The sequence below is a fragment of the Triturus cristatus genome, chromosome 9 (assembly GCF_964204655.1).
Source record: "Triturus cristatus chromosome 9, aTriCri1.1, whole genome shotgun sequence".
In the NCBI taxonomy this organism is placed as follows: Eukaryota; Metazoa; Chordata; class Amphibia; order Caudata; family Salamandridae; genus Triturus; species Triturus cristatus.
The window spans coordinates 144,595,361-144,610,962 of record NC_140592.1 but is presented as its reverse complement, the minus strand read 5'-3'; positions in this window follow the sequence as shown (position 1 = coordinate 144,610,962).

Genomic DNA, 15,602 nt, shown 5'->3' with positions numbered 1-15,602 from the left:
AGATTTACCCTTAGATCTCCAAACCTCATACCCCCATATGAAGGAAGCTTTAATGACCAGGTATGGGTTAACTCCGGAGCTATATAGACAGCGGTTCAGGGAGACGAAGAAGATCCCTGAGAGTACGTATGTGGAGTATGTGACCTTTTTCTGCAGAGCGCTGGATGGTTGGGTGAAGGGTAGCAAAGTGAATGATTATCAAGGGCTGCTTGATTTAATTGCATGGGAGCACTTGTCCAGTCAATGTTTTCCTGAGCTACGCCAGCACCTGATTGATAGCAAGCTGTCCAACCCGAGGAAGCTTGCTGAGGAGGCGGACCGCTGGCTCAGCACAAGGGTCAAGTGGGAGACTCCGCCAAAGGTGGGCAGGGTCCAGTGGGAGACTCCGCCAAAGGTGGGCAGGGTCCCCAGCAGAAGAGTGGGGGGGCAAGGGTAAACAGAAGGGGTTCCAAAAAGGCCCCCAAAGTAATTCCCAAGGGAACCAGCAGAAGGGTTCTCAGCCTCCTCCACCCCCGCAGCAGAACGGGGCCCCGACAGGTAGACCTGTTCCAAAGGGGCCCTTCAATTGTTATAAGTGTGGTGACCCGGGTCACATTGCCTCTGATCCTAAGTGTCGCCTGTTTGGTAAGACCGCACCCACTGGTGCTCCACCCCGGCAAGTAGCTAGTGTTAACTTTGGGGAGGAGGTAGCCGTCCAGGAGGGTGGGGGTCCCGGGCAGATGACCCTAGTCTCGCTAGGAGACAGTGAGATGGTCCCTGTAACCTACCTGCCCTCTAACACTAAGAAATATGGGCAAGTGGTGACCATCAATGGAAAGAAGGTTGAGGCTCTTAGAGATACAGGAGCCAGCGTGACCTCGGTGAGGCAACACCTGGTGTCTCAAGAGCAAATTGTACCCAATGCCTACTGTAGGGTTGTCAATGCTGACAACGTAGAGAGTCGTTGTCCAATGGCTCAAGTTCCCTTTGAGTGGGGGGAGGTCTCTGGTACTCTACAAGTCGCTGTGAGAACTGACATGCCTGTAGATTGTCTGCTAGGGAACGACCTGGAGAGCTCCCCTTGGGAAAAGGTGGAGAAGACCACGCATCTGAGGATGGTGGGTCTACCCGACTGGGCGTGCGTGACCACCCGGTCCATGGCAGCCAGTAGGGGTGTTGAGAGGGTCCTGGAGCCTGAGGGAGAGGTCCAGGAACCGGCCTTAGGGAGAAGGCGCAGGAGGCGCGGGAAACCGGCCCCCGAAGTTCCCACGGCCCAGGAGGAAATAGACCCTGAGGGGGATACTCTGGAGCCTACCGGGGAACAGATTGCCGAACTGGGAGATCTGCCTGAGCTGACCCATTGGCAGCAAGAAGGAGGTCCCTCCAGGAAGGAATTCTGCAGGGAGCAGAAAGAATGCCCTTCTCTCGTGGGTATGCGGCAACAGGCTGCAGACCAGGCCAATGGTGTTCAGGCCAAAACACATTACGTGTACTGGGAGAGTGACCTCCTGTATTCCGAGCCTAAGGCTGCTGAACCTGGGTCAGCCCGTGTGCTGGTGGTACCCCAGAAGTTCAGGACCTTCCTACTGGGGCTGGCTCATGATGTGCCTTTAGCAGGACATTTGGGGATGGACAAGACCTATGACAGGCTTGTCACCCACTTTTACTGGCCCCAAATGCATAAGAATTCAGATTCCTACTGCAGAACCTGTCAGACTTGCCAGGCAAGTGGTAAGAGCGGAGGGAAGCACAAGGCTCCTCTGCAACCTTTCCCTGTGGTCGGTACGCCATTCCAACGAGTGGGTATTGATATTGTGGGGCCTCTGGACCCCAAGACAGCCCTGGGCAACAGGTTCATCCTGGTCTTGGTGGACCATGCCACCCGGTACCCTGAAGCCATCCCTCTGAGGACAGTGACGGCCCCCGTGGTGGGACGGGCACTGATGGGAATTTTCTCCCGAGTGGGATTCCCTCTAGAGGTGGTGAGCGACAGGGGGACCAATTTCATATCCACATATATGAAATCCCTGTGGAAGGAGTGTGGGGTAACTTACAAGTTCACCACTCCTTACCATCCCCAAGGAAATGGGTTGGTTGAGAGATTCAACCGAACCCTCAAAGGCATGATCATGGGTCCTACATGTTAACCGCCTTAAGCCCCACTTAGAGAGGACCGAAGTGGGCATGCTGCTGGCCACTGATGATGGAATGGAAGAGGAGACCGAGCCTCTTCCTGACCTCTTAGTGGCCTCTGAGAAAGATGGGTCAGTGGATGGAGTTAACCTCTCACCCACCCTGACGCCCGAACAACAGGAAGACTGCCGCCACTTGCTGGGACAGTTTCCCGACCGATTCTCCCTGGTTCCTGGTGTCACAGATTGGTGCGTCCATGATGTGGACACAGGAGACAGCTTACCTGTGAAGCACAAGGCTTACAGGGTAACTGACAGGGTCAGAGCTTGCATCAAGGAGGAGGTCTCCAAAATGCTTGCGCTAGGGGTGGTTGAGTCCTCCAGCAGTCCTTGGTCCAGCCCCGTGGTCTTGGTCCCCAAAGCTGCTGCGCCGGGAGCCACACCGGAACTCCGGTTCTGTGTGGACTACAGAGGACTCAATTCAGTCACGAAGACTGACGCGCACCCCATCCCCAGAGCTGATGAGCTCATTGATCGGCTGGGGGCTGCCCGGTTCCTCAGTACGTTTGATCTAACATCTGGGTACTGGCAGATCGCCTTGACCGATGGGGCCAAAGAGAGGTCAGCATTCTCTACACCAGATGGGCACTTCCAGTTCCGAGTCATGCCATTTGGGATGAAGAATGCCCCTGCCACCTTTCAGAGGTTGGTCAACCAGGTACTGGTTGGGCTGGATGCGTTCAGTGCCGCCTACCTGGATGACATCGCAGTGTTCAGTGCCACCTGGCCTGAACACCTGCGCCACCTCTGGGAAGTGTTGATGGCGCTGCGCCGAGCAGGCCTCACGATCAAGGCAAGCAAGTGCCAGATCGGGCAGGGTTCCGTGGTGTACTTGGGACACCAAGTGGGGAGTGGCAAGGTGGCACCCTTGCAACCCAAAATTGAAACCATCCTGGCTTGGGAACCCCCCAAGACGCAGACCGCAGTGAGGGCCTTCCTGGGGCTCACTGGGTACTACAGGAGGTTTGTCAAGGGCTATGGAACGATCGTTGCCCCCTTGACAGAGCTGACTTCGAAGAAGCAGCCCAGGAACGTGATTTGGACTGACACCTGTCAGAAAGCTTTCGACACCCTGAAGACTGCCATGTGCACGGCGCCCGTGCTCTTGGCCCCTGACTTCTCCAAGGAATTCCTAGTGCAGACAGACGCTTCAGAGCATGGTGTAGGGGCTGTTCTTTCACAGATGACTGAGGAGGGCTGGGACCAACCCGTAGCCTTCATCAGTAGGAGGTTACTTCCACGGGAAAGTAGGTGGAGTGCAATTGAGCGAGAAGCATTTGCTGTGGTCTGGGCGCTGAAGAAGCTAAGACCCTACTTGTTTGGGTCTCACTTCCGGGTTCAGACGGACCACAGGCCCCTCAGATGGTTGATGCAAATGAGGGGTGAAAACCCGAAGCTGTTGAGGTGGTCCATCTCCCTACAGGGTATGGACTTTACGGTGGAACACCGTCCTGGTACAGATCACGCCAACGCTGACGGTCTGTCCAGGTATTTCCGCCTTAGTGACGAGGAACCCCCTGGGCAAGGGTAGTTCTCCCCACATTTCAGCTGGAGGGGACACGTGTTAGACCTGGCACCTTGGCGTGAGTTTCCCTTCCACTTTTTGATGGTGTGCCTCGACTGTTTTGCTGGTGTTGTCCGCTCAGGGCACTGCGCCACGGCTAATCCGTGCCGCAGTGCAAGTGCTCCCGAAGTAAAAGTGTACCTGTAATTGATGTCCATGATTGGTTTATTGGATTCACTGTCAGTCCCCAGTAAAGTGCACCAGGGGTGCCAGGGCTTGTGAATGCCGATGCTGCTGGTGGGCTTGCAGCGCTGGTTGCGCCACCCACGGAAGCGGCCTTGTAAAGTGTGTCTAGGGTCTGCCACCGCAGACCCTGTGCGCGGTCCGGGACCGTCGCGCTGACTGCGCAAGTGCCCCCACTTGCCAGTCCCTAAACCTTCCCTTACTTACATATTAGCCACCCCTCTGGTAGGCCCAAGGGCAGGGTGCATTGTAGGCATAAGGTAGGACATGCCCTGATGTGTGTGGCATGTCTTAGTAGTGAATTACAGCCCTTGTCGTTTTTCACTATTGAAGGCTACCTGCTCTCCATAGGCCAGAATGGGCTGCTGGGATCACGCCAACGCTGTGACCCCAGTGGACTCAGAGAGCATGGTAGAGTGTCAAGTTTGGTATGCCTGAACTCAGAATAATAAAATACTTCTTGTAGTCAAGTTTATTTTAATATCCTGGGTTTGTAAATACTACTTTTAGAAAGTTAGTATTTACTGACCTGACCATCTCAGTCCGCCTCTGCTGTGTGTGTGTGTTCTGCCTAGCAACAGTAAGGAGCAGGGTGGGGGGATCCCCAGAGACAGGTTGGCTGCCAGGTGGTGGGTAGAGAGATTACACCTGGATGGGTGGGAGGAGTACACCTTGACTCTTGAATAGACCTGTGCTCTGCCACCACAAAGCCGGCGCCACCCCCTGTGGGGCGGCTGATGTCTCTGCCCTGCTGCTGAAAGGAAAGAGCAGAGTCACCATAACAAAGTGCTCCAGAACTGGACTGAGCCAGGCCTAGGCCCCCTGGCGCTAAAGAACAAAAGAATCATGGTATAAAAGTAGGAGCCTGGCTCCTAAGAAAGCAGAATCCTGTTTACCACAAAGAACCTCTGCCCGACTAGAAGGAGAAGAAGACGCCGGAGGAGCTGGCCTGCTGCTTGCCTTGCTGAGAAAGGAGAGGAAGAGACTTACTGAAAAGACTTTGCTACTTTGTGCTTGAACATTCTCCAAGGGCTTGATCTGAGCTTGCCCCCTGAACTGAACCCCAGGAACAGTGGGTTCTCTGTGCTTCTTGCTCGTCCTCCAATTTGAGCCGTGTGTGCATCCCGCTGGAAAAGAGACTGCGCCCCTCATCGCCCCTCCTAGGGCCGTGACACTCAGAAGCTCGCCTGCCTCCAACCCGTGAGAGCCCCGCTCCGTCCGGAGCCGCTCTCTGTTCCCGGGCCAGGCCGCCTGCATCCCTGTCACCGCCTGCCATTGGAGTGCGCTGAACGTGCTATCACCCCTCCTGCCGGAAGCCGTCCGACGACTGTGATCTACGCCGGGTCACCCAGCTGCACTAACCGTGCCCTGCGACCCCGCTTCGCTATCCCCGGACTTCTCAGGCCGCGCCGCCCCCGCTGTGGAGACCCTCCTGCACCGCCGTGCTAAAGGGTCGCTGGCCGCGCCTGCCTACGTGCCCACACCTGCTGATTGAGGACCCAAGAACACTTCCCAAGCTGAGAGTCGCACCGACCTGTGCCGACTCTCCTAATCACGAAAGGAGTCCAGTATCGGGCTCGGGGCCCGCAACGCCTTATTTCCCCGTTCGCAGGAACCGATCTCTGTGAGTACTGGAACTACGAGTAAAGAGACTACGAACTATCCATTTGAAGCTACGAACAACGAACATTTGCCCACTGTACAACCTGGTGGCATAGCGAAAACGTTATTGGTCTTGTGATAAGTCTGCTGAGATATATATACCTTATTTTTACATAAAGAATCGTATTTTTATATATATCCAAGTCTGGTGTCCGTTTCTGGGGGGATTGATGTATTTACTGTGTGTATGATTGTAAGTGCTTAACCAACAACGCCTGAGGAATCGCCTTGGCTGCTCACGCCACGCACCTAGAGGGTGAGCAAGGGTCATTCGCGAGGGGTTATCCTGCGCCCTGACGTGGAGGAGAGGGTTCCTGCTTGACACAAGGGCAACCTTGCGCCAACCAGAGATCCCCGACTCTAACAGTAACCAAGAACAATGCCATTCTGACGGACATTCGGCGAGAACTTTTGTATCTGAACCGGCGCCTCCATGAGATCCGGAGTCACCTGGGACTGCATTAAAGACTCCCCATGTTCTCACCCATCCCCCTCTTCTCCCTTCCCACAATGTCCCTATTTTTGTGTTATGTTGTGTTAGGTCATTGTTGTGTGTATTAGTTAGAATAGTTTTTATAGCCTTAGTTAGTTGTAGATTTAGACTTTTTTACTTCTTGAATGTGATAGGATTTGGGGATAGGTTTCATTTATCTTTGGGTGGGGGGTTAATGTCTTTATTCATTTTGTGTGTTTGTAAATAGTTAGGGTAGATAGTTTTTGTTAGGATAAATATTTGTAGTTGGTTTAGGTTTAGAGTTAGGGTAATAGATTAGTGTTAGTGTAGTGTTTTTGTATCTTTTATATTGTGAAATAAATCTTGTTCATTTTTGATTTCTACTTGCACTTATATCATGGCTGATGCAGGGTAGTGGGGCTTGCTCCATTGTGTGCATCTCATACCATCACTGGAGTAATCATTGTATGTGTAACTATGGTCCTGACCTGTCACTCAGCAGGATGGATTGAGTCCAGATACCTTAGATGTGAGGACAATGACTTTGCATGTCTGATAGATTAGCAAATATGGTTTACGGCCTACTCTGGTGACAGTTTATTTTGACCGCCAACATCTTCAGTGTGGTGTACAGAGTTGTACTGCACATTGGTGCACATTTGAAACTCAACATAGGGACAGAGCATTGTGAGTGTATCAAAGTTACACATATAGCGTGAAAAACATGCATATCAGATGGTCCTGGGGTCGGAGTCCATCTCCATTGCACAGACCTTTGCACACTTGATGCGTGGTGCCAGTACATCAGATAGCTTTGCCTCACATGTTCGTGGGCATGGCCAATCGATCTCCATTCCATGCATGCTGTTTGTCATTTGTGTGTCCATTCTTAACGTCACATGACTTTGGAATAGAGGTCATTCACAGGTGTCTTTTTGGATTTGCACTGTTCAGAATACAGACTCTAACTTCGAGTTTCTTGCTTTTGTGGCACCCTTAATCAGTTGAGTTATGCATTTGTACCTGATGATGTTTGGTTGCAGGCACACAGTTCTGCTGCACACAAGTGGTGACGTGCTGCATTGCTCCCAGGACCAACAGTGTCATAGCCATTCATCCCAGCTGTGACTTTGGCATTGGCTCATGGTGATGACACCCTTGTAATCTTGCCACTGATTCAGACTACATGCTAAGTGCAGTTCAACTGACATCCGTGGGCACATTGGCCAATATGTGGGCACTTCATGCGAGGGCTCTGAAGTTGGTTTGGCATTGTTTGTGCACGGGTAGGGGCTGACTGACTCTGTGCACTTTGGCTTCAGTAACTATTGTAGACTCAACTTCAGTGTGGCTTACTTTGTAATTCCATGTATGTATGTTAGACCTGTGCCCTTGGGTCTCAACAGCAATGTGAATCTGTTGTGAACACCTAGAAATGTGACATGCAATGTGCTACATCACAACAATCTTTGACCAACACATCCTGTGTAAGGCGATATGCCAGGAGATTATGCTTTACTATCCTTCTTGGTGACACTACTTGTGTCCTGCAACAGACTTGTACATGTTGTCACACGTGCATATGTCCTACATGGACGTGGGTCAGAGTTGGTATATTGCAAGATTGTGCTATCTGATCAATGTGGGCAGTGAATTTGGCCCGTGTAATCTCATATGACCCCCTGTGCCCCTTCTTCACTGTCTGCCTTCCGTTTTTTCATCTGTACCTTCATCGCAAGTGTAATTAGGTTTGGTCCACTGTGCCCCCTTCTGCTTGGTTTAGTTGTATTGCTCATTTACATTTTTTACCCTGTATTCGGACATGTGTTTTTCCACCCGTCTCCACTCTCCCTTCCCGCCACAGTATCCCCTGCTGACCTGCACAGCAACACGCCCATTCGTACCGCCCACACGCCAGGCTGATCCTCCCACCTCCCCTTCCTCTGGCGTACGTCCACGCCTGGACCGCGCTAAGTGCAGGAACATCCTGGGACCGCAAACGCAACTACAAACGTTTCCGCTACAATGCTAGCACCCTCAACGCCCTCAACATAGGACGATCACACACCTGCTTCCTGCCCGGACCAAAACACACACAAGGACCCTTCTCCTGCCGGAACAGCATAGTCACCAGCATCCGATCAGCAAATCCACCCACCGGGTAGGAACCCAACTACCTCAGATGCATTGTCCTCAATACCCGCCACGGACGCCAACCCGCAAGTGAACTCTGGGACCTACTTGACTCAACCTCCCCAGACATGGCCTTTATGACAGTGACCTGGATGTATCCCTCCTCAGAACACTACCTCGCCATAGCCATCCTGTGCAGCTACAAGATCAACCACAGGAACTGCACCAACGGAGTAGGAGTAGGAATTGCCATCGTCAACAGGAACACTCTCAGAGTCTCAACCAACACCGACAACATCCTCAGCAACACCAAACACCTGCACTTCCAGATCCACACCAATCCCAACACCACCCTCAGAGTAACCCTCGTCTACAGAGCCTCCAGACCACAAACACAGTTCTGCGACTCGATCGCCAACTTTGTCAGTACACACGCCCTCACATCCACAGACTACATCTCCAGACAAAGGATCGGCGACTGTGCCAACACCCTAGCCCAGATTAAGACAGACTCCAACAGACACACCAGCAAGTAAGCCAGCCTCAATGCAGACCTGCCATGAGCTAGTGAAGAAATGGCACCGTGAACAGACACTGGACAGCTACGCAACCCACAAAGACGCCAGCCGCAGACACCAGCACGTCATCAGATCCGCAATAGGGCCTCCTTCAAAGACCGCATAGCCAACAACGCACACACCAGCTAAGTGCTCTTCAACCTAGTGAAAGAACTCTCCAAAACCAGCTCCAACACCAACAACATCCCACCTTTGCAAGACCTGTTCAACTCCCTTGACACTTTCGTCCATCGCAAGAGTGCAGACATCCACGACAGCCACAACGTCACGACTGCCACGAATAGCACTGAGACCTCCATCCCCACGGACACCATCTGCACCAACCCCCTGCTCTCCTGGACCAAACTAAATGACACAAACACAATCAAAATCTTGTGCAACATCCACTCCGGATAAACGTCAGACACATGCCCACACCACATCTGCTACAAAGCCAGCACCACCATTGCACCCCATATCCAGATAAGCATCAACATCTCCTTCGAAAATTCAACATTCACATAGAGCTGGAAGCACGCCAAGATCAATCCCTTACTCCACAAACACAAGACTGACCCCAAGGACCTCCTGAACTTACGTCCCATCTCCCTGCTACCATTCCTGTGAGAAGTCATTGTGAAGACCGTCAACAGACAACTGACCCACTACCTCTATGGAAACAGCATCCTGGATCCGTCCCATTCACGCTTCTGCGGCAACTCCTGCAGCAAAACTGCCCTCATCTCCGCCACCAATTACATAATGCCACGGATGGACAACAGCTAAACAGCAGCACTCATCGTCCAGGACCTGTAATTCGCCTTCAACACTGTCTTGCACCGCACACGCATACACGACACCAAGATCAGAGACAAGGCTCGTGACTGGACCACCTCCTTCCTCTCCGGCAAAATCCAGGCCGTCCGCCTCCACCCTTCCTGCTCAGAATCCACATTAATCATCAGCGGCTTACCCCAGGGCTCATCCCTCACACAACATTGTTCAACATGTACATGTCACCGCTCGCACACGTTACCCGACTGCACAACCTCAACATCATCTCCTATGACAACGACAGCCAGCTGATCTTCTCCCTCACCATGGCCACCCTCACATACACAACCAAACACCATGTAGGACTGTAAGCCGTTGCCAAGTGGAGGAAGAACTGCCAACTGGAGATAAACTCGGAAAAGACAGAAATGCTCATCCTCGGATCCACCCCCTCCGCCTGGGACAACTCCTGGTGTGCGGCCGCACTGGGAACAGATCCAACACCAACCAACCACGCACGCAACATGGGGTTCATCATCAACTCTACTCTCTCCATGCCAAAGCAGGTAAACGCCGTCTCGTACTCCTGCTTCAACACCCTCCAGATGCTTCGCAAGTTCTACAGGTGGCTTCCCATCGAAACATGGAGAACAGTCACATAGGCACTCGTCAGCAGCAAGTTGGAATACGGAAACACCCTCTACGCAGGAGCCTCGGCCAAACTCTAGAAACGACCTACATGCATTCAAAACACCTCTGCACGCCTGGTCCTCGTCATCCCTCGCCGAAAGCACATCACACCCCACCTGGAAGACATGCACTGGCTCACCGCCAACAAGTGGATCACCTTCACGCTCCTGAACCACCCACACAAGCCACTCCACAACACCGGACCTGCATACCTCAACAGACGACTCAGCTTCTGCACCCCAAACCAGCAGGTCCACTCCGCTGACATCGCACTCGCCACAGTCCCCCGCATCTGAAGAGCGACCTCCTGCAGAAGATCGTTATGCCACCTCACCACTAAGAACTGGAAAACTCTCCCCATCCTCCTACGGCAGACCCAGGACATGCTAACCTTAATAAGATTCCTCAAAAACTGGATTTTTAAGCAGTGGCAGACTCCCCCCTCCACTCCTTGAGACACTCATGGAGGAGTGGTGCATTTTAAAGGTGTTGTGATTGAAATAATTGCTTTATTGCTTTTTCACATACACGGTCATCTCACTGCATATCCGTGTCAGGTGACACATGTACATTGATTGTATTTCCCTTGCTGGACCTTCTTGTGTATTCACAGCCCCTTACTTATTGCCTTAGTTAAATACTTGATTGGTCATGGAAACACCTATCTGTGTGATTTTAGGGAATTTATTTACAAGACAATGGTTAGACTGGACCAGAAGTAGCCCATACGACACAGGATTGGATGAATGCCCGTTGGAGTGGCAGGTAGAGTCCATTGGGAGTGACAGAGCCAGGCGAAGAGGCGGAGTTAGCAGTGCCATTGTCAAGGAATTTTTTTTTTGCTGCAGGTGTGTGGGTCCAAGCTGAGTGTTGGTGGACGTCAGAAGACAGTGGAAGGGGAAGGTCAGTGGAATGATGTTATGAACAATCCAATGGTGTGACAAGCCTTTGTACGTCACTGGTAGGTGTACTTGCCCCTTACCAGTGTGGCAGTTTCACCCTAAGATTCGTCCTCTGATGTGTCATGTGTCTCACATGTGGGTGGTGGTATGGTGGGAGCAGCACTGTGAGGCAAAGATACATCAGGGTGCGGAGCTGAGGATGTAGATGCGCCAGCAGCAGCATATGTTGGCGCAAGACCGTGGGGAGGTGCAGATGTGAGATGATGTAGCAGGGCCTGCCATATCCCTGCAAGATTGCACTGGTATTCAGCCGTGGCAGCCATCTGTTGGAGTTCCCACTGCTCCCTGGCCTCCATTATCCGTGAAAGTCTCGATAATTCGGCACAGACACTACTGGAGCCAGCCAGCTGGGACAGTGTGTCAGCTCTCCGAATCATGACCCCAGCAATGTCATCCAGGGTGCGTTGGATATTATTGAGGGGTATGTGAATGTCTGACATCCTCTGCATGTTGTCGTGGATGCGAATCAGACACCCACGTAGGTCATCAAATTTGACTGCCAGGCTCTCCAACCCCACCCGCACATAGTCACGTGTCTCACGCTGGATCTCAAGCAGCATGCGGTGAAAGGCCACATATGGGTTACCAGGGTCCTGTGAGGCAGCTGTGGTGGGAGGTGCTTGCTGCTGGGTGGTTTGTGCAGGGGTGGGCTTGGCGCAATGCTGCTGGGTGGCCCTGCTCCTGGAGTTGGTGTGGCAAAGGAATCCAGGAGACGTTGAAATTCATCCACATTGATGGTGGGGGTTTCAGACAAGTCATCGTGGCGGAGTGGATCGCCCTTCTGTCCAGGAGGTGTTGTCTCTCCCTCTGCAATGTTCATGGGAGATACAGTTTAACAGTGGTATCCATGTATGGGCATGCATTATTTGACTTAACAAGCAGACTGAGGGAGACTGTACATTATAGATATTTTGTACAATATGCATGTTAGATTCTGGATGCTGATTATTTCAGAGACATCACGGATGCGAGGGTGTACTTGTACATTGAAATATCAGAAGTTACCTATGTGAGAAATGTGTCTTGACAGTGTCTACACACAAATGCTACCTGTTGTGTCCTGGTTTGTGTTATGCGACTAATGCAGTCCGGAACACCTATTAGGCAATGTTGATGTACTCAGATTAATATGTGTGTACACTGCATTGTGTGATGGTGGCACCTGCTGCTTTTGTTTAGCTGCCTCTTGTCCCTTTCATGAAATGGGCCTTTGACTTCTGTGTATGTACATTGCAGACATGTGGAAAGCTGTGTGGATTGTGTGTCCTTGTTAGAGTTGTGACACTTGTGCATAGTCGGTCATCAAGTGTCTTGTTCACATCAGGGGTTGTGTGTACATAAGGTTGTGTCAGGGTGTGACATGCTCCCTTGAGGATGTGTTCCACACTCCGCAACATCAGTGAGGTGTCCTGCACCATGTAAATCTATTTTTCCTGCAGGCATGCTATTCATCATGTCCTATCACTTGCCTTGTCAGTGTGGCTCAAGGAGTTGCAGCTTTGCAGGGGCTTGCACATGTGCATGTGTTTTGTATGCTATTAGTTATGTGTGAGGAGGGCCCACTTTTGGCACATTGGCAATGGGAGCCTACTTGGGAGCATGTTATCAGGGACGGCCTTAATATTCCGCTACAAGCGGCGATGATGTGCTTGAAAATATTCCGCATAGAATTCCAATAGAATCACATGTTCTGGTGTGAACATGGGCTTCTATTGGAATTCTCTGCAGCATGTTATCAGGCACATTATCACCGCTTTAGTGGCAGTTTCCTGCCACTGAAGCGGCGATAATTTTAAGACCGTCCTTGATTATATGCACTGTGCCTCTAAGTCGCTTTGGCTCCTTGTGATTTGTGTTGTGTGCATTGCGTCTATCATGTTTAATCTTGCATGGTTTGCTTCCTGCACTTCTTTTGGATTACCCTTTCAGAGTATGGTGCAGCATGTATAGCAATTGTTGTTGCTGTCTGAGCAGACAGTGTCCACACCCATTACCCACAAATTTGGGCCCACATGTGGAGTGTGTGTGGCAGTGGTGGGCCGTTTTGTGCATCATACCAGGCGGTGACCTTCTGTACTCTGCATAAGCGCTTTGATTTTAGAGGGGGGGGACTTCCTACTCCATGCAGCGATCACAGCGGATAGTCGTGCGCATTGCAAAGGGGACCAAGCAGAACCTGAGGTTTCTTTAGGGTGCCAATACATATTGACAGCAGCTGTAAAGTTTAAGGCAGTCACATGCCTGTACATGCGCATGAATCTTGAAAAGCTGCCCCCTTTGGACATACTTAATTGAAATGGGAGGTAGATGTAGGGAGAGAGATACCGGAAAGGGCTTGTGCTGAAATTGTAGAGTAAGCGTGGTGGTGCACCAGGCACGCCCGCTTTCAATGGCTTCTTTTTAATGTTTTACATCGCCTTACCTCACACCGGCAAAGAGTCAATGCATGTTTCAACACTGACTCATACGAATACCCAAGGGTTCAGGGAGAGGGGGCAAACTTCCCTCACATGATTTGAGGGTGAGCACTTTGGGCTTCTTATTGGGCCGTAGTGATGGCACTATTGAAGGTGTTGACGGACAGGGAGGTAGATCTGGCGTTGGGGGCTTGTATCCTGCATTGCTTCCCACACACAGCTCAAAGTGGGATTGCAGCAAGTTTATGGATAGGGGACTATTAGTGGCCATGAGGGGATATTACGATGCACTGGAAGGCAAGTGGGGCCACGAGTTTAGATCAATGGAAGTGAGAGTTCACCAAATGGGCTAAGTGTGATGGGATAGTTAGGCTACTACTGGTCAAGGGTACGGTGAGCAAGGGATCACTTGAGGCAGCTTGGGCATGGGACCATTTATTTGGACTATTGGTAGACCAAGACAGCGAGAGCGATGTCAACACTGAGCCAGGCGAGCTGGTACCAGGGCAGAGCCTTTATAGCAAGTAGATGTAACCATTCAACACCATTGTAGACATGCATGATCGGTGAATCTAAAGCGGCAGCCTGTATATTGGGTTTTTAGTGTTTACCTTCTGGATACCACAGATTACGCACTGCTAATGACTATCAAAGAGTACAGAGCAACATGGGTAGTGACATGCCTTGAGGGAGTGTGAAATTGACTTTAGGATGGATTTATTTGTGATAATAATGTTTGTTTATATGGCCTGTGTTGAATATTGGTTGTTATTCCCCTTATTACATGGTTCTTCATCTTAAAGGTAGTAGAGGAGAAATGTCATAGTAACGAGCCAAGGATCCTATGCTCGGACACTTGTACATCATAGTGAGGGGACAGGGACCAGGTTGGTGCTATTGGTAGATTTCAAGATCTAGCTTTCTCAGACCTAATGAGTTTTTGAATTTGCAAGATGAAATAGTACATGCCAGGTGTTGACGTGGGGTGGGGGTGGGTGGTGGGTAGTATGGACAGGGATATGTGTGAATGCAGGTAAGTAGACTTTGGATGACTGAATGGATTTCATGATGCGCCCTGCATCGCATTTTGCAATGGAGGGCACACGACTAAATCCGTATTTTGGTTGTGAGATTGCATGTGTTGTCGGTATGCAGAGTCACTCGTTACTTTCTCATCTTGCTGTACGCAGTACTGCATAGCATGTACAGGGAAGGGGGCATTTTTGTAGAACATGCATGAGTTTGTCACAATGTCCCCCTTGCCTCATCACCACACATTTCCAAATCATCTTCACAAGGCCGCATCTCCCATGTGCCAAAATGAGTATGCAGTGTGAATGTGACTGATCATGTGCACTAGTAAGCATGCCAGCAACAAGCTCAGCACACCTGCAACATTGCACATGTGTCTGGTTCGTGTGCAAGGTTGTGTGTGGCCCTCCAAGTCACCCTTGTTGGTCACACACATCCTTGCACACGAGTCAGACACATGTGCTATTTTTTTTTTCTTTTTCTTTTTGCCCTGCTTGGGGGCCTTTTATAGTGCATTTTCCCGCTTGCAGCATGCAAAATGCAGGCCTGTTAGCAACTATTGGACCGATTTTGGCGATAATTGGCCCATCGTGACTTTTCTCGTGTTAGCGTGTGTTTTTTTATCGCCGGCGCTGAGATTTTCTCGCCATCCATTGGCGCCGGAAGTGCTAGCTATCGCCGGGTAGCGGCGCGCTGCTAATACGTCGCTACTGCGGCGATAAAAACAGGACTTTGCTGGCGATAACATTTTTCGCACTAACAGCGCTTTGCAATAATTATCGCAATTTGTTGATGATATGCCCCTACTTTCGCCACATAGGCTAGCAAAGAAGGTTTTGTTAACATGATCAGCTTGTGCGTTAATATGTACCTGCCACACAGGCACCATTGGACATGAAATGTTAACACAGCAAAAAAGCTCCTAATGTAGAAGATCAACGTTATCGGGCAAATATGTTTTTTTGCCATTTACCTTTTGTCTAGTGCAAACATCTGTTAAATG